This window comes from Salmo salar, chromosome 09 (genome assembly GCF_965601325.2).
Source record: "Salmo salar chromosome 09, fSalSal1, whole genome shotgun sequence".
Classification (NCBI taxonomy): Eukaryota; Metazoa; Chordata; class Actinopteri; order Salmoniformes; family Salmonidae; genus Salmo; species Salmo salar.
The window spans coordinates 101956671-101982656 of NC_138299.1; positions in this window are offsets into that span (position 1 = coordinate 101956671).

The following is a 25986-nucleotide window of genomic DNA, read 5'->3' on the forward strand; positions in this document are numbered from 1 at the left end:
ACAGTGCCCTCCGAAAAGTATTCAGACCCCTTGACTTTTTCCACATTTTGTTACGTTACAGCCTCATTCTAAAATTGATTCAATATGATTTTTTCCTCAGCAATCTACACAAAATGCCCCATATAAAAAAACAGCAATACCTTCCTTATAATAAGTATTCAGACCCTTTGCTATGAGACTCAAAATTGAGCTCAGGTGCATCCTGTTTCCATTGATCATCATTGAGATGTTTCTACAACTTGATTGGAGTCCACCTGTGGTAAATTCAATAGTTTGGACATGATTTGGAAAGGCACACACCTGTCTATATAAGGTCCGCCAGTTGACAGTGCATGTCAGAGCAAAAACCAAGCCATGAGGTCAAAGGAATTGTTTGTAGAGCTCCAAGGCAGAATTGTCTTGAGGTACAGATCTGGGGAAGGGTTCCAAAAAATGCCTGCAGCATTGAAGGTCCCCAAGAACACAATGGCCTCCATCATTCTTAAATGGAAGAAGTTATGAACCACCAAAACTCTTCATAGAGCTCGTCGCCCAGCCAAACTGAGCAATTGGGGGAGATGACCAAGATCCTGGTGACCAAGATCCTGATGGTCACACAATACCTCATTATGAGGTATTGTGTGTGTATATAGATGAGGGGGGAAAAACATTTTAATACATTTTAGAATAAGGCTATAACGTAACAAAATGTGGAAAAAGTCAAGGTGTCTGAATACTTTCCGAAGGCACTGTATGTGCACGGCATATAGAAAGTCTACACACCCTTGAACTGTTCTGTTGCTGACTTAAAATTAAATATAAAAAAGTATTAAATAATATTTAATAATATATTAATAATAATATATTTTCTAAGTGAAATAAAGTTTTAGACCCCCCCCACATTTATTTAAATAAATATCGTAATAGTCTTCACCCCCTGAGGTAATACTTGGTGGAAGTACCTTTACAGCCATCAAAGCTGTGAATAATTTTCATTAAGATTCTACCAACTTTGCACAACTCTTAGGGCAACATACACTGAGTATACCAAACATTTGGAACAACTTCCTTAAATATTGAGTCATGGCATGGACTTTACAAGGTGTCGAAAGCGTTCCACAGGGATAGTGGCCCATGTTGACTCTAATGCTTCCCACAGTTGTGTCAAGTTGGCTGGATGTTCATTGGGTGGTGGACCATTCTTGACACACAGGAAACTGTTGAGTGTGAAAAACCCAGTAGCTTTGGAGTTCTTTAGACAAACTGGTGTACCTGGTACCTACTACCATACCCCTGTTCAAAAGCACTTAAATATTGCGTCTTGCCCATTCACCCTTTAAATGGCACACATACACAATCCATTTCTAAAATATCTCAAGGCTTAACAATCCTTCTTTAAGCTGTATCCTCCCCCTCATCTACACTGATTGAAGTGGATTTAACAAGTTACATAAATAAGAGATAATAGCTTTCAACTGGATTCACCTGGTCAGTCTATGTTTTTTTTTTACTTGCTCAAGCTCATTAAATCTGGTTGGGGATCATTGATGGACAGTGATATTTAAACTTTGTCTCAGATTTTTTAAGCATATTTAAGTCAGGACTGAGACTAGACCCCTGAGGAACACTCAATGCCGCTTGGAAAGACATTCTGGTTTGTCTTCTGCATAAAAATCTGTGTTATTGTCTTGCTGAAAAATAAAACCATGGCAAGGTAAAGTTTTCATAAGACTGAAACGGGGTTTCCTCTGACAAATTCCCCAGTCCCTGCCGATGATAAGCATACCCATAAATTGATGCTGCCACCACAAAACTTGAAAATACAGAGGGTTTCACTCTGTTGTGTTGTATTGAAACAACACAATTATCACAACACATAGGTTGTAATATGGCTTTTTTTCTGGCTTGGCTTCCCCAGGGATTTTACCAAAGCACCGCTATTGCCTACATTTCTGCATATTAAAGCGCCTTCCACCCTATTTAAGCCCATTCCGTCATATTAAAGCCCCTTCCACCCTATTAAATCCCCTTCCATCATATTAAAGCCCCTTCCATCCAATTAAAGCCCCTTCCGCCCTATTAAAGCCCCTTCCGCCCTATTAAAGCCCCTTCCATCATATTAAAGCCCCTTCCTCCCTATAAAAGCCCCTTTTATCATATTGAAGCCCCTTCCACCCTATTAAAGCCCCTTCCACCCTATTAAAGCCCCTTCCACCCTATTAAAGCCCCTTCCATCCCATTAAAGCCCCTTCCACCCTACTAAAGCCCCTTCCATCACATTAAAGCCCCTTCCATCACATTAAAGCCCATTCCGCCCTATTAAAGCCCCTTCCACCGTATTAAAGTCCCATCCATCATATTAAAGCCCCTTCCGCCCTATTAAAGCCCCTTCCTCCCTATTAAAGCCCCTTCTATCATATTGAAGCACCTTCCGCCCTATTAAAGCCCCTTCCACCCTATTAAAGCCCCTTCCATCATATTAAAGCCCATTCCGCCCTATTAAAGCCCCTTCCATCCCATTAAAGCCCATTCCATCACATTAAAGCACCTTCCGCCCTATTAAAGCCCATTCCATTATATTAAAGCCCCTTCCATTACATTAAAGCCCCTTCCCTCATATTAAACCCTCTTCTGTCATATTAAATCCTCTTCTGTCATATTTAAGCCCCTTCCGCCCTATTAAAGCCCATTCCACCCTATTAAAGTCCCATCCATCATATTAAAGCCCTTTCCGCCCTATTAAAGCCCCTTCCACCCTATTAAAGCCCCTTCCATCCCATTAAAGCCCCTTCCACCCTACTAAAGCCCCTTCCATCATATTAAAGCCCCTTCCATCCAATTAAAGCCCCTTCCGCCCTATTAAAGCCCCTTCCGCCCTATTAAAGCACCTTCCGCCCCATTAAAGCCCCTTCCGCCGTATTAAAGCCCCTTCCATCATATTAAAGCCCCTTCCTCCCTATAAAAGCCCCTTTTATCATATTGAAGCCCCTTCCACCCTATTAAAGCCCCTTCCATCACATTAAAGCCCCTTCCATCACATTAAAGCCCCTTCCGCCCTATTAAAGCCCCTTCCGCCCTATTAAAGCCCATTCCATTATATTAAAGCCCCTTCCATTATATTAAAGCCCCTTCCCTCATATTAACTCCTCTTCTGTCATATTAAATCCTCTTCTGTCATATTTAAGCCCCTTCCGCCATATTAAAGCCCCTTCCGTCATATTAAAGCCCTTTTAAAGCCCCTTCCGTCATATGTATTATATGCAAAAGTACAATACCGTACAAGATTTCATAAAAAAAACTGGAGAAATTTACTGCGGAGCTGTAAAAATTGGTATAGCTAGAGAGGCACAATGCATGTTCAATAAAACAATATGAGATCATAAATGGTGAGTAGCATCACGGAGGCAGATTAAACGGAAATCAGGGAATCACTCATGTCTGTAATAATCTACTTTGACAGATCGTGATAAAAGTGTGCAAGCCAGCTCCTATAATTCACTCTGTCTTTCACATTACATGTGATGGCCTTTTCTCCAGAAACACACCTCGACATTATCACAAGTAACAGAGAAGACCTTGGATTCGTCTCAAATGGCACCCTATTCCCTATTTAGTGCACAATTTTGACCAGTGAACTAAATAGGGAATGGGGTGTCATTTGGGACAGAGGCTTTATCCAGTAGACTAATAATCCCCCTACAGAGCTACACTGGTATAGGTAATACACTGACTATTGCCAATAAGGTACGGAACATGCCACGGGAACCACGTTACTGTAGCCACATCTCTAAAGGTGTGTTTTAAGCTTATCAATAGTCAAGAAATACAAATGTAGACATAAATTGATAAAATACATTGTTCAATGCATGTTTAATACTTTACATCTGAAAGAGGTTGATGCTTCAATGTCATCATATTTGTCTATGCTGTGCACAATAAAGAAAGTCAATATTTCTAAGCCTAATGCGTGGTCAATACCAGGATAGTGGATCCATTTCCAGGGCCAACTATACATAACAAATGTATTCACCAGTGGAGGCTCCTCAGAGGAGGAAGGGGAGGACCATCCTCCACAGTGAAATTTCATAGAAAATAACATACTGAAACATTAAAATATTTATCCTTTCTAGATAAAACTAAATATATTCATATATCACCAAATAATTTTTTTAAATACACTATTTTGTAATGAAGGTCTACATTAGCCTCAACAGCACTGTAGGGTAGCACCATGGTGTAGCCGGAGGACAGCTAGTTTCCGTCCTCCGCTGGCTACATTGACTTCAATACAAAACCTAGGAGGCTCATGGTTCTCAACCCCTTCCATAGACATACAGTTGAAGTCGGAAGTTTACATACACCTTAACCAAATACATTTCCACTCAGTTTTTCACAATTCCTGACATTTAATCCTAGTAAAAATTCCCTGTCTTAGGTTAGTTAGGATCACCAGTTTATTTTAAGAATGTGAAATGTCAGAATAATAGTAGAGAGAATTATTTATTTTAGCTTTTATTTCATTCATCACATTCCCAGTTGGTCAGAAGTTTACATACACTCAAATAGTATTTGGTAGCATTGCCTTTAAATTGTTTAACTTTGGTCAAACATTTTGGGTAGCCTTCCACAAGCTTGCCACAATAAGTTGGGTGAATTTTGGCCCATTCCTCCTGACACAGCTGGTGTAACTGAGTCAGGTTTGTAGACCTCCTTGCTCGCACAAGCTTTTTCAGTTCTACACACAAATTTTCTATAGGATTGAGGTCAGGGCTTTGTGATGGCCACTCCAACACCTTGACTTTGTTGTCCTTAAGACATTTTGCCACAACTTTGGAAGTATGCTTTGGAAGTATGCTTGCATTGTCCATTCGGAAGACCCATTTGCGACCAAGCTTTAACTTCCTGACTGATGTCTTGAGATGTTGCTTCAATATATCCACATCATTTTCCTTTCCTCACGATGCCATGTATTTTGTGAAGTGCACCAGTCCCTCCTACAGCAAAGCACCCCCCGTGCTTCATGGTTGGGATGGTGTTCTTCGGCTTGCAAGCATCCCCTTTTTCCTCCAAACATAACGATGGTCATTATGGCCAAACAGTTCTATTTTTGTTTCATCAGACCAGAGGACATTTCTCCAAAAAATGAAATCTTTGTCCCCATGTGCAGTTGCAAACCGTAGTCTGGCTTTTTTATGGCGGTTTTGGAGCAGTGGCTTCTTCCTTGCTGAGCGGCCTTTCAGGTTATGTCAATATAGGACTCGTTTTACTGTGGATATAGATACTTTTGTACCCGTTTCCTCCAACATCTTCACAAGGTCCTTTGCTGTTGTTCTGGGATTGATTTGCACTTTCCGCACCAAAGTACGCTCATCTCAAGGAGACAGAACGCATCTCCTTCCTGAGAGGTATGACGGCTGTGTGGTCCCATGGTGTTTATACTTGCGTACTATTGTTTGTACAGATGAACATGGTACCTTCAGGAGTTTTGAAATTGCTCCCAAGGATGGACCAGAATTGTGGTGGTCTACAATTTTTTTTCTGAGGTCTTGGCTGATTTTTTAAAATATTCCCATAATGTCTAGCAAAGAGGCACTGAGTTTGAAGGTAGGCCTTGAAATACATGCACAGGTCACCCCGACCTCGCAATTAGCCTATCAGAAGCTTCAAAAGCCATGACATAATTTTCTGGAATTTTCCAAGCTGTTTAAAGGCACAGTCAACTTAGTGTATGTAAACTTCTGACCCACTGGAATTGTGATACAGTGAATTATAAGTGAAATAATCTGTCTGTTGGAAAAATGACTTGTGTCATGCACAATGTAGATGTCCTAACCGACTTGCCAAAACTATAGTTTGCTAACAAGAAATGTGTGGAGTTGTTGAAAAACGAGTTTTAATGACTCCAACCTAATTGTATGTAAACTTCTGACTTCAACTTTATATTCTCCTACATTGATTTCACATTTCCACAAACTTCAAAGTGTTTCCTTTCAAATGGTATCAAGAATATGCATATCCTCGTTTCAGGTCCTGAGCTACAGGCAGTTACACTTGGGTATGTCATTTTAAGAGAAAATTCAAAAAAAGGTTGATCCTTAATTAGGAGTGTTGTCATGTTCTTCTCCTTCATCTGAAGATATCTCGAAGTCAGAGTCAGACCAAAATGCAAGCGGGATGTGGATACTCATCTTTTAATGTAAAGAATAAAGAATACACGAAAAAACAATAAACACGAACGACTTCAGACAGGCCAACAGGCTATACATACAAAAAGACTAGCAGTGTTAGCACAACCACCCACAAACCCAAGTGACAAACATACTCCTAAATATATGACTCCCAATCAGGAACAACGATAACCAGCTGTCCCTGATCGGGAGCCACACAGACCAACATAGAAACAAAACACCCAGAACACACATACACAGACATACTCTGCCACGTCCTGACCAAAATACTACACAACTACACCCTCTGCTGGTCAGGACGTGACAGTACCCCCGCTAAAGGTGCATACCCCGAATGCACCTAAAAAGAAACAACAAAAATCCCCACTACCACAACAAAACAAAAACAAATACCCCCTAAACAATAAGGGCGGGAAGGGAGGGTGGCTGCCATCAACGACAGCACTGTGCTACACCCCCCCCCTCCCCAACCCACCTATCCTGGAGGTGGCTCTGGTTCCGGCCTACTGCCCTCCAGGTTGTAGGCAGACTCATTGGGTTCCGGGTCGTAGACAGACTCACTCCGTTGTGGATCATGGGCAGACTCTTTCCATTCCAGGTCGTAGGCATACTCCTTCCAGTCAAAGCTGTAGGCAGACTCATTGGCTTCTGGGTCATAGGCAGACTCCTTTAGTTCACAGTTAATTATATTTAGTACCGGATCGTAGGCAGACTCACCCGGTTCCGGGTCGCAGGCAGACCCCTTTGGTTCCGGGTCGCAGGCAGACTCCTTCGGTTCCGGGTCACAAGCAGACTCACCCGGTTCCGGGTCGCAGGCAGACTCCCTTGGTTCTGGGTTGCAGGCAGACTCCTTCGGTTCTGGGTCGCAGGCAGACCCCCTCGGTTCCGGGTTGCAGGCAGACTCCTTCGGTTCCGAGTTGCAGGCAGGCTCCTTCGGTTCCGGGTCACAAGCAGACTCACCCGGTTCCGGGTCGCAGGCAGACTCCCTCGGTTCCGGGTCGCAGGCAGACTCCTTCGGTTCCGGGTCACAAGCAGACCCCCTCGGTTCCGGGTTACAGGCAGGCTCCCTCGGTTCCGGGTCACAGGCAGACCCCTTTGGTTCCGGGTCGCAGGCAGTCTCCCTCGGTTCCGGACTAGACACTGTTGCCGGATACTCTAGACTGCACACTGTTGCCGGATACTCTGGACTGCACACTGTTGCCGGATACTCTGGACTGCACACTGGTGCCAGATACTCTGGACTGCACACTGGTGCCGGATACTCTGGACTGCACACTGGTGCCGGATACTCTGGACTGCACACTGGTGCCGGGCTCTTGAGGCTGGGCCGACGCACTGGAAGCCTGGTGCGTGGGGCTGGTAGAGGTGGTACCAGGCTGAAGACACACACCCTAGGGCTAGTGCGAGGAGCGGGAACAGGCTGAATAGGACTAGGCCGACTCATGGGAAGCTTGGTCCGGGTTGCTGGTACTGGTCGTGCCAGACTGGAGGAACTCACTTCCGGGATAGTACGAGAGGTGGGAACCGGAAAGACTGGGCCATGGAGGCGCACAGGTGGCCGTGACCGCACCGCCTGCACAACCCGTCCTGGCTGGATGGAACTAACAGCCCTGTACGAGCGGGGTGCTGGTACAGGGCGAACTGGGCTGTGCAGGGGCCTGATGGTTGCCGTGCGTAGAGCGGGAGTAGGGTAGCCTGGTCCTAGGAGGCGTACCGGCGACCAGACGCGCTGCGCAGGCATCCTCCTACCAGGCTGGATGCCCACTCTAGCACGGCATCTGTAATTTACCAGGCAAATCAGTTAACGACATTTTATTATTTACAATGACGGCCTACACCAGACAAACCCAGACAATTGTGCGCTGCCCTATGGGACTCCCAATCACAGTGACACCTCTAGCACTGAGATGCAGTGACTTAGACCGTTGCGCCACCCAGGAGCCCATGGTAATACATAATTACTCCGGACAGACAACAGCAAAAACTCATGCTATAACTGTTGCAGCAGCTTTGGCTACACCTGCACATCAGAACTCTGACATGCTGTATGGGATGAAAACATAACAATTTATCAGTCTTATCGACTGTAGGCTACTAATAAGAGCAGCTACATACAGCCTATGCACCCTGTCCATCTGGTCAGGGTAAACTAATTGGTAACGTTATGTATTTGTAGTCCATTTGTCTGTCAGGAGAAAATGTGAATGTGATCAAATGTAGTTTAAATTCAAAATTGGGCTGGCTAGGCTGTCTATACGTTTTTAATCCAAAATGATTAACTGAAATTTAATGAATCAACATAATAGTGATGACAGATGTGAGTAAATGTTTTATAAGGCCTACAGTTGCAAACATACTGTCACGTCCTGACCATAGTAAGTTGTTCTTTTCTATGGTAGAGTAGGTCAGGGCGTGACAGGGGGTGTTTGTCTATGTTTTGTATTTCTATGTTCAGTTTCTAGTTTTGTTTTTCTATGTTGGTTTTGTTTGGTATGATCTCCAATTAGAGGCAGCCGGTTGTCGTTGTCTCTAATTGGAGGTCATATTTAAGTTGATGTTTGTCCCACCTGTTTTTGTGGGTGATTACCTTTTGAGTAGTGTTTGTTTCTCTCTGCGTCACGGTTTGTTGTTTTTTGTAATTTCAGTTATTTGATGTATTGCATAGTTTTACGTATTAAATAAATATGTGGAACGAAACACACGCTGCACTTTGGTCCGCTCCTTTTGACAACCGTGACACATACATAAAGCAAGCTCAGCCCTGTGAGTTATATTGTCTATCAATCCCCCTCCTAATCTAATCTAAATATAATATATATGAAGAAATATAAGGTAACTGCAGTTTGACACGGTTTTCATCCCCCCATGGCCAGGAGTTTTTTCCAGGAATTTCTTAAAACCATGTGACCTGATTAGGAAAAACTGGTCCCATCATAGCCCATATAAAACCTTTTTACAGCTGATTAATCACTGTCGTACCTTATAGAGTCCAGAGTTTTCCTAGATAGGTTAGGTTAACATAAGGAAAAACTCCAGTCACCAGGGGGTAAAAATTGCCCCACCGCTATGGGACCTTTGGCGCCACTATTCTGTCTTGCAGTTGTCATCAGGTATGTGGACGATCAGGGCTTTATTCAGGAACGTTTCTTGATGTGTCAAGTGGGCGATATGCGCAGTCTGTTTGACTTTGGGAATTCTGAGATGTCTGTGTTTAACTTTAAACTCATTGTCGAAACTTACGATGACACAGCTGTCATGAAATGTATCTGTTATTTGTATTTTGTAACGGTTGTCTTCATGAATGGACCAAGGCGCAGCAGGTATGTGAATACTCATGGTTATTTATTACCAAAACAAGAGTAAAGCATCCACTTGAAAAAAACAATGACGGTGACAACAGTAGCAGTTTTACAGGCTATACACGCAGTGTAAAAACAACTACCCACAAACCCAAGTGACAAACATACTCCTACATATATGACTCCCAATCAGGAACAACGATCCCCAGCTGTTCCTGATTAGGAGTCACAAGACCAACACAGAACACAAGACTGCCACGTCCTGACCCCAAAACTACAACAACAGCTCCATCTGCTGGTCAGGACGTGACAGTACCCCCCCCCTCAAGGTGCAGACCCCGGAATGCACCTAACAACGAAAAAACACCAACCAACAAAATCCCCAACAAAACCCATAAACAATAACCCCTAAACAATAAGGGAGGGAAGGGAGGGTGGCTGCCGTCACCGACGGCACTGTGCTACACTCTCCCTCCCCAACCCACCTATCCTGGAGGTGGCTCCGGTGCAGGACGTGGACCCTGCTCCACCCTCGGCGTCGCCCACTTTGGTGGAGCCGATAGCTGCACCAGGCAGACGGACCCCTCGAGCCGGGCCGGAGGACAGGAGGGCCCTTCGGGCCGGGCCGGGGAACAGGAGGGCCCCTCGGGCTGGGCCGGGGGGCAGGAGGGCCCCTCGGGCTGGGCCGGGGAGCAGGAGGACCCCTCGGGCTGGGCCGGGGAGCAGGAGGACCCCTCGGGCTGGGCCGGGGAGCAGGAGGACCCCTCGGGCTGGGCCGGGGAGCAGGAGGGCCCCTCGGGCTGGGCCGGAGAGCAGGAGGGCCCCTCGGGCTGGGCCGGAGAGCAGGAGGGCCCCTCGGGCTGGGCCGGAGAGCAGGCGGGCCACTCGGGCTGGGCCGGAAGGCATGCGGGCCCCTCGGGCTGGGCCGGAAGGCATGCGGGCCCCTCGGGCTGGGCCGGAAGGCATGCGGGCCCCTCGGGCTGGGCCGGAAGGCATGCGGGCCCCTCGGGCTGGGCCGGAAGGCATGCGGGCCACTCGGGCTGGGCCGGAAGGCATGCGGGCCACTCGGGCTGGGCCGGAAGGCATGCGGGCCACTCGGGCTGGGCCGGAAGGCATGCGGGCCACTCGGGCTGGGCCGGAAGGCATGCGGGCCACTCGGGCTGGGCCGGAAGGCATGCGGGCCACTCGGGCTGGGCCGGAAGGCATGCGGGCCACTCGGGCTGGGCCGGAAGGCATGCGGGCCACTCGGGCTGGACCGGAGGGCAGGAGGACCACTCGGGCTGGACCGGAGGGCAGGAGGACCACTCGGGCTGATCCTGACAGGCCGGGCACCCTGGCAGATCAGGGCAGGCGGGCACCTCTGGCAGAACAGGGCAGTCCGGCCACTCTGGCAGAACAGGGCAGTCCGGCCACTCTGGCAGAACAGGGCAGTCCGGCCACTCTGGCAGAACAGGGCAGTCCGGCCACTCTGGGTATTTACAGCTAAGTCCCCCCGTTCCCTGATTAAGAGGTGATTACCACTACCATTGGCAACTCTCTCCTGACATGAACTGAAGCCACGTCGCATGTACCCGCTCGTCCACTGTGAGTACCCCTATCAATTTTCTTGCATTATTGTATGTAGAGTCAATCACATACATAATCACACTATGACACATCCATGATTTTACTCCTTGCTTTAGACACATGAGCTAAGGATGAGTTAGTCCAACTGTGTAGTGTGTTGTGTTATTGTTTTTTGTCTTCCCATTCAAATCCTGTCCTGCACTGGTCAAGCCTCTGAACACCTCAACTCATGCCTCATACCCTTATTCAATCACTACTGTGATCCCTTTCCAACACGGTAGGTCACTTTGGATAAAAGTGTTTTCTAAATTTAAATATATTGTAAATTGTATTGTAACGCTTGAATCTCAGGCAGCAATCTGAGGATCAGTCATAGACTTTGGGACGAGGAGGAGGAGGAGGAGGAGGGGAGGAGGAGGAGGAGGAGTCATCGTCGAGGTGGCTAGAGTAGCGTGCTAGCCTGTTCAACTCTTTACAAGGATGTGTGGGATCATTCAGGCATTGTAACACGTTTTGAATCTAAACAGCCACTCCTGTCCTCTTCATTCTATGCCCATGAGATATCTCTGCCGTTATTTGTTTCCATGGCAACTTTTTACACCACAGGTTTGCCTATTGTCACTTATGTGTTTTGTGCTTGTCCATCTAGCTCTGGCAGAACCTTTTGATGTCAATTCAAAATACTTCTAACAAGATCATATCAGGAGGTGGACAGAGGGACTGTGCATCGTGTAAGTGCCATAGTTACAAGAACCCTGTCCACAGGTGCAATCATCTCTCAATATGAAATGTAATGGCGATTTTTCTAAAGATGTAACATTCCTAAAAAGGACTCTGTCTGCAAGCATCAACTTGAGGCTAATTGGCCATCTTGTTTGACAGGGCAGTAAGGAAGCTAAGATAACTCCGACAAGTAAGTCAGTCTACAGTGGAGTTGTTACAAAAACACCATTCCTTTAATAATTTCTTCTCCTTCTCCTCCTCCTCTTCTTCCTTCTTCTTCTTCTCTTCCTCTTTCTTCTTCTTCTTCTTCTTTCCTCTTCCTCTTTCTTCTTCTCTTCCTCCTACTTGTTCTTCTACTTCTTCGACTTCTTCTACTTCTATCTTCTTCTTCTTTCTTCACAGAACTCTTAACAATAAGCATGTTGATATTTCGCACCATGTCTGTCTGTCTGTCTGTACATCTGTCTTGGCCACAGAGGGAATTCAAGTGAGGTGATGACATACCTCCCAATCATAAAAAGCCCTCACAGAGAAAGGTATTATTTGTTCTCATTCAGTGGAACCTCTTCATGCTGATTACTAAGTGACTCATCATGTTGTGGGAGATTGGCTGCCAGGGCCATCTTTCATTTGGAGATATTGTGTGAACAGACTACTTAGAGACTACAGAGGTATGGTCCAGACGAATAGACCCACATGAAACACTTTGTGGTAGACCTTTCTAGAAGCATCAAGGTAGTCATTTTGACTACATATGACTTTAAATGTTGAAATATCTCTGAAATGTTTTCAAAGTCATGGCCCATCCATCCTTTTCCTAAATAAGTATATTTAACACACGTATGTTGTTTTCTTTGGTTCTAGAACTCTGCCTATCGTTCCTGGAATCCCAGTCCCTTATGACAGCAGAACTCTTTGGTTCTAGAACTCTACCCATCGTTCCAGGAATCCCAGTCTCTTATGACAGCAGAACTCGTTGGTTCTAGAACTCTGTCTATCGTTCCTGGAATCACAGTCCCTTATGACAGCAGAACTCTTTGGTTCTACAAATCTACTCATCGTTCCTGGAATCCCAGTCCCTTATGACAGCAGAACTCTTTGGTTCTAGAACTCTGCCTATCGTTCCTGGAATCCCAGTCCCTTATGACAGCAGAACTCTATGCTTCTAGAACTCTACCTATCGTTCCAGGAATTCCAGTCCCTTATGATTTGCTCGTCTTTTAGTCAAACTCCTCCAAAAGTACAATACATCTACAAGTTACTTTATAACTCTTTTGAATGGACGGCCCAATAGTAGCGATTTGTGGATGTAACCATATAAATTGATTTCCCACAATGTATTCAATATGGATCCTTTCTTGAAAAACTGGACTAACAACACAAAAGGCAAACTGGCTGCTAAAAGACGGGCTCTAGTGTTTCTTCTCAGAAATTTGAAGTATCTAAGACAGGACCAGATGTTAATGATGTGATTCCATCATACTGGAATAGAAAACATGCTGAACAAGGGCTAGATTCAATCTGATCACCCCTTTTCAACTATGCATTTTTCACGGTAAACGCTGCAGATGTCGGCTCATTAATGTACAGCGGACCGGATTAAATCTTAGTGGTTTATTTTGAGAGGAAATGTTATTCATTATTATACCAACACAATACTAGATATTTACAGTATGACTGCCTCAAACATCAGCAATGTGACGAATCAACCATAGAAATAGAATTACTAGAACGAATAAAAGCCCATCAGACCACAGCAATTTGATTTAATTAGATTTATTAGGATCCACGTTAGCCAACGCCAATGGCGACAGCTAGTCTAACAGGGGTCCGACGTATAACGAAAAAAATACATTACAGACCAAATACTTTACAAGTTACATACATGCATTTAAAAACATTAGCATGTAGAGTGTGTGTGTATGTGTGCGCATCTATCAGTTATACATGGCAGTACACGGACCATTCTAGAGATTCTATTTCTATGGCCCCCGCCCCCGTTAACCTAGATAGGGTGTCCTACTGCTTGATTTCCTGGCGCAACAAAAGCGAGGGATTACACAGGGCTTTGAACAAAGTTATTTTTTGATTGTTCTGACAAGGCCTCTAGAAGGAAGTAGCTAGTCAGCACATCTCCAATTGTTACCATGTCTGGTCCGGTAAAATGCTAGACAGTAGATTCTGTGATAATTATTTTTTTATTCCTTAATTGGAGGGAATCCATTCTCACTCAAGCAAAAGGCTATATCCCAAATGTCACCCTATTCCCTATAAATTGTACTATATAGTGTACTACTTTCGGTCAAAAAACAATAGTGCACTCTATAGGAAATAGGGTGCTATTTGGGACACAGCCATAGTATATTAGGAACAGTCAATCTGGGGTGGTTCAAAGGTCACCAGAGAGAAGATGTAGAGCACAACTTTTAAAACATCTGCACAGCTTTCAAAGGAGGAAACATTTTAAGTGTCGTGCCACGTACCAGGTGTACCTTTTTATCATTTTGGGTTAGGAATTTGCTTATAAAGGATTTTGTAAAGCATCTAAACTGGAGATAGGTCAATTATAGCAGTCTAAAGCTGTGTCAGACCAGGCAGACTAGGGTATATTAATACAAAAGAACAGCGGGTCCTGTACATAGAAATATTCTCTGTTAGATTTAAAACTGTTCTTCTCTGCTCTGCTTTGTCCTAAAATCTGGAAAATCAATAGGGTTAAACTGACAAGATGGCATGAAAAATGAGGAGAGCAATTTTAATTGACACTCTTGTTGGATAACAACAAACAGAAATCCCTTCTGTTGACCAATCACTGATGAAGGGGCGTAGACTTCGGCTTGCCTCTAGAAAAAAAAATGGTATGCCCAAACAGCCGAAAAAAACCTTTACCTTAAGTCCAAAACTAACCTAAAACATCACTATATATGAACAAACTCTTGCGAACTGTTACGGCTGGGAAGCATGCGAACGCCTTAACTCACATGAAGACCTCAGGGATAAGCTGGTGTTGTTGTTAAGATACTGTACATACTAGGAGATACCCAGGCTGCATACCAAATGACACACTATTCCATACATACTGTAGTGCACTGCTTTTCATCAGGACTCTGGTCAAAAGTAGTGCGCTGTGTAGGGAGTAAGGAGCCATTTGGGACGCAGTCCTAGAACACCAGGATATCTAGGATACATAGTCACTACATCCTGGATATACAGGATACCTAGTCACTACATCCTGGATATACAGGATACCTAGTCACTACATCCTGGATATACAGGATACCTAGTCACTACATCCTGGAAGTACCTGGAGGATTATGAAACATGGTCGTAGCTGGTGAATTAATCCTTTTTTTCTGCTGAGTTCATAAGTATAGACAATATGGCCTCTGAATATTAATTAAATGTCAATGTGGGACCTGTGAATCTCGTACGTTGCATGTTTATACCTGGTGCAGTGTTGCAATAAGCACTTAGTCTTCCGAAGCATTATAGTCTTGAAAACGCTGAAGGTGCTGTACTGGTAGTGCTTTCTTGCAGATATTCTGGAGAAATGAAAAATACATGGAGACTCTTTTATACATTGGATGTGACTAAAGAGAGCTTTACTTTAGAGCAGTATATGATTGTCATGGAATGGAGGAATTTCCCAATGTATTCTCACAGTATATTGGATTGTGAAGAGTGGAAGTAAATCGCAATTTCTTCCCGGATGTTGAAAATACAAGACAAGTATTATCGTCTTCAATATACTCTAATATCAGTATTGATGTAAAAGAAGAACCCCAACTTGCACAGAAAGTATTACGTCAATATTGGGAGAATACCGTTTTTTCCACTGTATTTCTAGACACAAGAACATGTATACAATTTTTTTTTTTTTCAAAAACAAAAGTAAGCTGTCCAACACTCAAGTGTTCCCCAGCCCCGAAGCCTACTATGAAGGAGATAGAGAAGTATGGATAATATTTGACCTTGATCCAATAGCTATGGTTGTGTGTTCCTGTCTCACAATTGATTCAAAAGAGAGTTCATTTTAACGTCTGTCCAATCCATCTCACAGAGCGGCATTATGAAAACTGATATGCCTGAATATGAATATGAATATTTGAACTCCTTCTCGTGTAGATGTACATTAATGGACTTTGACAGCTGTGGGGTTATTATTGATGGGTCGGTGAGACATAATGAGAGTAAAATCACTCCACCAACAAAAGGTGTCAGCTAAGTGGTAAAAATATGCACCCACTTTGACAGGTTAACAGTCATGAACAAATTACCTGCTGCCGCTTCTCCACAAAAACGTTGAAAATGGATTTGTTAGCGACAGACCCGGTCGACGAACATCTCACTCCGTCCTCATTCCCAAAATAAGATGAATTATCTGACCACCACATAATAATCCTACCACGTATACGAAATAGACAATACTGTAAAATGAGTGTCTAATTAAAAGGAGATACATTTAAAAAAAAAATGTTTTTAATAGATTCAAAAACATCTTTGACAAGATGGATTTGAAACAGGAAACTTGTTTTAGTGTTCTATTTTCTCAGAATAGAATAGATCATTTCTGAATACTAAGTGGCACCCTATTCCCTATATAGTGCACTTCTTTTGACCAGAGCCCTATGGCACCCTATTCCCTATTGTGCACTTATTTTGACGGGAGCCCATAGGGAATAGGGTGCCATTTGGGACATACCCCCTGTTGGTCATTGAGATTCTGGTGGTTTGTTGAACCCTGGGTCATAATTAATTAAGGTGGCTTTGCTGTGACCTTATTGACCTCCATAGCTCAAAGGATTTCGATGGTTGTGATGCAGCTCATGGAAACCTGGCCCATGGCCCAAGTTCCTTCCATTTGGTCATCACCACAGTGTTTGATGCATGGCAATTTAAATCCCCTCTTTCTAATTAAATGTGATCTGCACTTGTGCTTAAGTGACGTTTTTCCTCTCCTTACAGAAGGAAAATATATCAGCTGTCTCACAGAGAGACAAGGTGACATTCTGCTTTTTCATTAAGCAGGATTTTAACAGGTAGCTGGATGGACGGGGTGCGCATGCTAGCTACATAGGGTATGAGTCCCAAATGGCACCCTATTCCATATATAGTGCACTACTTTGACCAGAGCCTTGTTGGATGTGTATAAAGTAGGTCTCCTTTTTTTTGGAGGAGCGGCAGAATCAGTGATGGTGCAAGTCTTCTGCCAGGAGGAATCGAAGGGATTTTGAGGCTTAATTCACAGTTTAGCCAGCCCATCTCTGGAGTCAGCACAATGTAAAGTTCAGCTCTAAATCATTAATAAAGTAATGGCATCAGTCAGACAACGTAGTCTTAGGAGAACACGTGAATTCCAATTTTTGTTTCGAAAGAATAGGCCTTCCTACCTAAACTTTCTTTAAATGTACATTGGTGAAAGTAATTCATGTGTGGTTCTTGTTTGAAAGAGAATAATGTTATGTGTTTTGAGTTTATGACATAAAATAAATCGATATCATCGATATTGGTTGATCTATCTTGACCATTAAATGTCTCCAGAATATCTTCAAAACAATGACATGTCAGTATGGCTACATTTTTATGTATACTTTTCTAAGTTTTTGTTAATTTAACAAACAACTTGGCTGGCTAGCTGATATTAGTGTGATTAGTTGATATAGCTAGCTAAAACTGTACCAAGCAGTTAGCGTAGCTAGGCATATCTAACTGCAGTAGCTATCTTATATACTACAAAGGCCTATACTAACTAGCTAGTTGGCTGGCTAGTGGACATTAGTGTGATTTGTTGATCTAGCTAGCTGAAAAGGTACCACGCAGCTAATGTAGTTACAGATACACCTACTAACTGCAGTAGCTATCTTATATACAACAAAGGCCTATACTAACTAGCTAATTTAGCTATGCTAAGGCTGTATTTGGAAGCTTGAGTCAAATCAGGAAACTACATGTGTCATTTAACACATAGCATTGCATCATACTTCGCTGCTTTCTAGCGTATCAACCTTAATAAAGCACTGCTAGGTTAGGCTGCCACATAGTGATTTATGCCTCAGTTTAACAAAGCTCCCCCCAACAAAAGCACCCGTTAGGTAAGCCTTTAAACATGATGACATTTGCTTATAAAGGATTTGTAAGGAATCACAGAGAAGCCAAAGTATGCATCCCATATGGAACCCTATTCCCTATATTATAGTGCACTACTGTTGACCAGAGACCTATGAGCCCTGCTCAAAAGCAGTGCACTCTATAGGTAATAGGGTGCCATTTGGGACTCAATATAAAGCCTGTCCTGCTGCCATGATCGATTAATATTACATGCTCAGTGACATACGTGCTCTGTGCCAACAGCCGCATCATGCAAATGCTAAAAGTTGAAAGAGAATACGGTATGTTGGACTCCTGGTGAGCTTTCTCTTAGCAGCCAAACAAAACAACTGTAAATCAAAACATCTTCAATGTGTTTTGATTATATATCACACATTCAAAAAGTAGGTACTGTAGGTCTAATGTCACAACTTGCTCAGACTGTTGTAGTTAATGATGAAATGCATTTGGTTGACAAGTCTCTCGCTACAGTGAAAGATACGTCTTCAGAGAGGAAGTGAAGTTCAAAGAGAAATAAAATCTTCAATTGACAACACAACCATGGTAATATATAGCTGAGCATCTCTAGACAACCCGACCATGGTAATGTATAGCTGAGCATCTCTAGACAACACGACCATGATAATGTATAGCTGAGCATCTCTAGACAACACGACCACGGTAATGTAAACCGGAGCATCTCTAGACAACACGACCATGGTAATGTAAACCGGAGCATCTCTAGACAACACGACCATGGTAATGTAAACCGGAGCATCTCTTGACAACACGACCATGGTAATGTAAACCGGAGCATCTCTAGACAACACGACCATGGTAATGTATAGCTGAGCATCTCTAGACAACACGACCATGATAATGTAAACCGGAGCATCTCTAGACAACACGACAATGCTAATGTATAGCTGAGCATCTCTAGACGACACGACCATGGTAATATAAACCGGAGCATCTCTAGACAACACGACCATGGTAATGTATAGCTGAGCATCTCTCGATTAGCCTGTAGCACATTATCTTCCCCTTTGTACTCTCACAAGCTTGCGTTAATGGTTCAAAGGCCTCATTTTGATTGCAGCCTCAAGGAGCTACACAAGTGTCTTCTCTTGTCTTTAGAGGAACTAGTGATGTCATATGCTCTTTGTCATCAAAACGCTGCGTTGTTCTTATTATGACATGTGCTGTTGTGGGAGCCATTTCCCAGTAAGAATATACAATCCTTCCTATACAAGAAACATCACCAACCCTGTGAACCATTCGCCACCAGTAACACTCAACGGTTTCAAGTGTTTTTCATTTTGCTGCCCGTCTTGAAATGAATTCCACTCTTTGCAGTGGATAACACTGTAGATATAGCTGTGTGAGTAGAGGTTAAATATATCATTACTAGGTGTAAAGATAAACATGTCTGTTCAGATGCATATTTGGTGTCACAAAATAATACCCTAATAGGCTATATTACATGTGTAACAATTATATTAAGCATTATCTCTACAGGCTATCTATTGAACAACCATGTGTGTCGATCCAGCCTGATCAGTTCCCCCTGACAGAATGGGAAAGTTTAAACCATTCAAAAACTGAGCATTCCCGTTGATTAAAAATAGGACTATTTCATATGTGCATATTGATCAGATTAAGAGTTCATTTGAGATGAGATTAAGAGTCATTTTAACGTCCAGACATGATTGAAATATGTATTGTAACAGTGTATTTCCTTCCATGACAGTGTCCTATCAGTCGTCCTGGTGTGTTATTGCACACTCTATGTTATAATACTGTTATTATACATGTTATTGTACATGATATAATATTGTTATTATACGTCTTATTATACATTATATAATATTGTTATTATACTGTTTATTTACTGTTATTATGCATGTTATTATACTGTTATAATACATGTTATACTGTTTATGTACTGTTATTATACTGTTATTATACATGGTATTATAGTGTTATTGCACCTATAGTTATGTTACTATACATTATATTATACTGTTATGGTACCCATAGTTGTTATTATACATGGTATTATACTGTTATTGCACCTGTAGTTATGTTATTATACTGTTATTGTATTGTTATTATCCTGTCATTATACCGTTATTGCACCTAGAGTTATGTTATTATACTGTTATTATACGGTCCATTATTATCCTGTTATTGCACCTAGAGTTATGTTATTATACTGTTTTTTTATTTTGTATTAATTTAACTAGGCAAGTCAGTTAAGAACAAATTCTTATTTACAATGACGGCCTAGGAACAGTGGGTTAACTTTCTTGTTCAGGGGCAGAATGACAGATTTTTACATTGTCAGCTTGGGGATTCGATCTTGCAACCTTTCAGTTACTGGCCCAACGCTCTAACCACTAGGCTACACTGCCGCCACAAAATTGCACCTAAAGTAATGTTATTATACTGTCATTATACTGTTATTGCACCTAAAGTTATGATATTATACTGTCAGAGTTATGCTGTTTTACATGATATATATATATTATATATATTATATATGTTGTAGCACTTACCGCTATGCTATTAATATTCTAACACATTGATACACGCTAGAGGGCCATCTCCAGTGATCCTTTGTGTAAACGAGGACCTAACATGGCCATAAGTCATAGCTCGTTGTTTATGGGGCTAACTCCAGAGCTCACACAGCCTGCACCCCAAATGGCAGCCTATTCCCTATATTATAGTCCACTACTTTTGACCAGAACCCTATGGGAGCCCTATGAAACCTGGTCAAAAGTAGTGCACTATAATATAGGGAATAGTGTGCCATTTGGGACACACCCACATAGTCACCAGGCAGCGATAGACCTGCCTACCAGACCTGAGATATCTGGATATAAATGGCCCTAGCGGAGCCATTCACAGCCATTCCCAGCGGGGACTTAGTGATAGCAAAGGAAGTTCAAGGTATAATCTCAGTTGGCCCATGAAAAGGACTAATGAGAGACTGGATGAGGAAAAGGAAGGTGATTATACTTTACATACTAACCTTGGCAACTGGACCTGTCCCTTTTAATGACAGCATAATTCAACGTTCCACCTTGGGAATCTGCCATGGATTTTAGTTTATGAGGTCACCTATGTAACCTCAATCATTCTAGTTCACGCTCTGTCTTTGCTTCAGTGACTCTCCCTACCATCCCTGCTTCCCTGCCTCAGTCCTACATGGCTGGGGTGATGCAGAAAACCGCTAGCTGTTGATGTTTTTTGTGGTTGAAACATTTCAACTTCTATTCCTCCTCCTCTTTTGATAAGAATTTTTTTCAGGGTTTCAATATAATCATTCTGCTCATGAAGACACGTTTTCAAATGTATAAATTGAGTAAATGATAGAGTTGTTCTAGATATGTGTTGCCATTTTGTTCATCTCTAAGGCCAAGTGTTAGAACACGTAGATGAATGCTGGACAATGTGAACCATGCTTCCTCATCTGCATTGCCTGCTGTTTTGGGGGGTTTCTGTATACTGTAGCACTTTATGACATCTGCTAATGTAAAAAAAAAAAAAAAAGGGCTTTATAAATACATGTAATTGATTGATTGATTTGACTGCACATCGTTCTAGTTGTCTTTGGCAGCAGACAACAATGTTATCTCAAATCCAAGGGCAGTTTCAGAAGCTCTGCCAACATGGGTTAATTGGATGATTGTAGTAGAGTGAAGTTCCACCTACACCTAGTCAGAGGAGAAACCACATATACAGCTCTAGTTTGCTACAACGAAACAACCCAGAAAGGGTCATTCATCCAGAGTTCAGCTTAGTTGTTAGTTGGAGCTACAATGGCTCCCTCTGGGACTAACTTAGTGTTAGTCACACTGTGTTCATACTGCTGGCCCTGTTGAAGAGGTACCTAATTGATATCGGATCTTATTATGTATTGATCACAGTCGGCTGCTCCATGTCTGAGTACTGCAGTGTCTAATTAAATTATTACATTTATTTGCCCTGCTTTTACAATACAATAAGAATACGACAACGTAATTTATTAAAACATCCATTATTCACAAAGTATATCAATAGAGTTGTCATATTTATTTGCAGTAGGCTAGGCTACCAGAGTGGCTTCACTCTCTGTGAGTCATTTGGAAAAGATGTGTGTACCGCTGACAGTGTTTTTTTTACTACGTTGTATGGGGTGAGACAAAGTGACTCTGGGGACTTACATTATTAAAGGCCTTAGATGTGTTTTGCTTGTTTTCAGATGATGAAATATATGATCATTCAGCATGAGGAAGAGGTAGAACCGTGCTAAGACTAGTTAAAAGACACTTCCTGCTCTGAAGGAAGCACAACACAGCGTGAGCACGCTGCTTGACTCTCACACCATCACAAAGACACCATCAGTAATTTTTAAATTTAACCTTTACTTAACTAGGCAAGTCAGTTAAAACCTCTACGGGATCTGTGACCCCCCCCCCACGGGACGGTGAGGTTGTAAGTAACAAGAACATTTCCCAAGACATAGACTTATCTGATATGTGCAGAAAGCTTAAATTCTTGTTAATCTAACTGCACTGTCCAATTTACAGTAGCTATTACAGTGAAAGAATACCATGCTATTGTTTGAGGAGAGTGCACAGTTATGAACTTGAAAATATATTAAAACAATTAGGCACATTTGGGCAGACTTGATACATTATTTTGAACATAAATGTAATGATTCATTAGATCAGTCTAAAACTTTGCGCATACACTGCTCCCATCTGGTGGCCAAAATCTAAATTGTGGCTAAACTGGAATAATACATTGTGGCCTTTGTTTTGCATTTCATTGTATTATCTTTTACTAGATCTATTCTTGCTTCAGTTCCTGAGCTACAGGCAGTTAGATTTGGGTATGTAATTTTAGGTGAAAAAAACTGTGTGATCCACAATTAACAACATATTCGACCTACCCTGGCCAAACCTAGATGATGCTGGGCCAATTGTGCACCGTCCTATGGGACTCCCAATCACGGCCAGTTGTGATACAGCCTGGAATTGAACCAGGGTCTGTAGTGACACCTCTAGCACTGAAATGCAGTGCCTTAGATGGCTGTGCACACTCGGGAGCCCCCATAGACAATAGAGGAACGACGGAGAGAAGAGAGGAGACAATGCTGATGTGACTGAATGAGCTAAAGTAATTCAAGATTGTTTCTGTAAACCTTCAACTATGCACTCAATGTACTTTAGTAATGCTGTTTCAATGCCATATATTGTGTTATACCATCCAGCCTTATAACTCCATTGGGGGGGGGGGGGGGGGGGGGGGAATGTTCTTCAAACCATACAGAAATAGTCATGGCTTGCGTCAACATTTTGACACAATGGGCCGGATTCACAAAAATCTACGTGAGAAGTTTCTTAAGAAAAAAAAAATGTTCTTAGGAATTCATTGTTTTTCTTAGGAACTTCGTGAATATCTTCTTATGTGGCATTGACATTAGTGATGTGCTTGAAACCAATAAATAAGCCTATGTGACAGGGATGATAGGATTTGGCCCACTGTAATAGTGTTGATATATCTCCATTTTATTACATTTATTCATCTGCTTTATGCCTCGAGAAGTTGCCCAAGAAAAGGTTAATTATTACAAAAGTATCAATTCGTCACGAGACAAGGGTTTAGCTGTCCTAAAGTTAAGTACATTTCCAAGAAATCCAAAACATTGTTTTCAAGAATCCCAGAATCCCCATTTCTTCTTTTTTCTTAGGGAGAAACATAGGAAATCACGTAAGAACATTTCCGATAACTTTATTGAGGAATAGCAACTTTGCTTAACTTTTTTCATAAGTCTATAGTTAAGGGAAAAAATGGTAGTTAAGAAGAAATGTCTTCTTAATTAAGAAGGTTTTTTGAATCTGGACACAGCAGTACAGTTCAAATCATACAGCAGTAGTCACTGGATAAATCACGCCTGGTCACTCACAATGGTGATTCTTCAAGAAAAGAAAGAGAATTAGTTCATACAAAAGAGACAGAGGAATACATGTCTATACATTCACTGTGTTTCACTGTTTATTAATTCGTGGAAAATGATCAACTGAAACACAAAACTAACGCCAAAACATAAAACACAAAATTATTTTGGAAAACAAGCTTGAGGAATTGGTCAAATAAATTCACACAGTCCTTCAAATTATAATTTTTTTTCGCTAATAGATAAGATGTATTATATGTTTTGTGAATACTACCACTGTCAGTTATTTCATTTGTGTGTGTGTAGCGTTTATTTAATGCCAACTTTCAATTGCTCTTTAGAAATCCCTGAGAGCTTTGACGTGCAATGCCAGTTCCTCTCCCATTCTAGGATCTGTCACTTTCCCTGGTTCAGATCTGTCACTTTCCCCGGTTCAGATCTGTCACTTTCCCTGGTTCAGATCTGTCACTTTCCCCGGTTCAGATCTGTCATTTTCCCCGGTTCAGATCTGTCACTTTCCCCGGTTCAGATCTGTCACTTTCCCCGGTTCAGATCTGTCACTTTCCCTGGTTCAGATCGGTCACTTTCCCTGGTTCAGATCGGTCACTTTCCCCGGTTCAGATCTGTCACTTTCCCTGGTTCAGATCTGTCACTTTCCCTGGTTCAGATCTGTCACTTTCCCTGGTTCAGATCTGTAACTTTCCCTGGTTCAGATCTGTCACTTTCCCTGGTTCAGATCGGTCACTTTCCCTGGTTCAGATCTGTAACTTTCCCTGGTTCAGATCTGTCACTTTCCTTGGTTCAGATCTGTCACTTTTCCTGGTTCAGATCTGTCACTTTTCCTGGTTCAGATCTGTAACTTTCCCTGGTTCAGATCTGTCACTTTCCCTGGTTCAGATCTGTCACTTTTCCTGGTTCAGATCTGTCACTTTTCCTGGCTCAGATCTGTAACTTTCCCTGGTTCAGATCTGTCACTTTCCTTGGTTCAGATCTGTCACTTTTCCTGGTTCAGATCTGTCACTTTTCCTGGTTCAGATCTGTAACTTTCCCTGGTTCAGATCTGTCACTTTCCCTGGTTCAGATCTGTCACTTTTCCTGGTTCAGATCTGTCACTTTTCCTGGCTCAGATCTGTCACTTTCCCTGGTTCAGATCGGTCACTTTCCCTGGTTCAGATCGGTCACTTTCCCCGGTTCAGATCTGTCACTTTCCCTGGTTCAGATCTGTCACTTTCCCTGGTTCAGATCTGTCACTTTCCCTGGTTCAGATCTGTAACTTTCCCTGGTTCAGATCTGTCACTTTCCCTGGTTCAGATCGGTCACTTTCCCTGGTTCAGATCTGTAACTTTCCCTGGTTCAGATCTGTCACTTTCCTTGGTTCAGATCTGTCACTTTTCCTGGTTCAGATCTGTCACTTTTCCTGGTTCAGATCTGTAACTTTCCCTGGTTCAGATCTGTCACTTTCCCTGGTTCAGATCTGTCACTTTTCCTGGTTCAGATCTGTCACTTTTCCTGGCTCAGATCTGTAACTTTCCCTGGTTCAGATCTGTCACTTTCCCTGGTTCAGATCGGTCACTTTCTCTGGTTCAGATCTGTCACTTTCCCTGGCTCAGGAGAGGGAAAAGAGAGCTCTCAGCGGACCCTTGCAAAGCCAAATGTTACACCAGTCAGACCACATTTCAACGCCAAACACGATCATACTGATAGGCTACTATTTCTCACTCAAACACCCTCTACTTTTAGAGTAAAGATATGGATTACATTGTGAAATAGTTTTTACATTAATTTGATTATCTAAATAAGGATATTATTGATCGGTTAGGTGCATGTCCACAATTTCTCCTCTGTCATAAAATCAAAGTAGATTACTGCATTGAGAGAATCAGACATGAGTGTAAAATAAAAAGCCACACACATTACCGATAACACTTGCTAATTTATTTAATTTATGGTTTATCAAGTACCACATCCTGTATTTTTGTACATAATGTAAAATACCCTATATCTTTATACTGTTAATACATATTATCAACTCATCTATGCAGATTTATATTCACAGTGTGGCATGGGGATTTATCACAGCGGTCATGGTTTGTGTTACCATATTGCCACCTAGTGACATTGCATCAAATGTGCTCTCTTGATTCTTGGAGGAGAGATTAGGTCAGATAGTACAATACTGTTGTGGATATGGTTC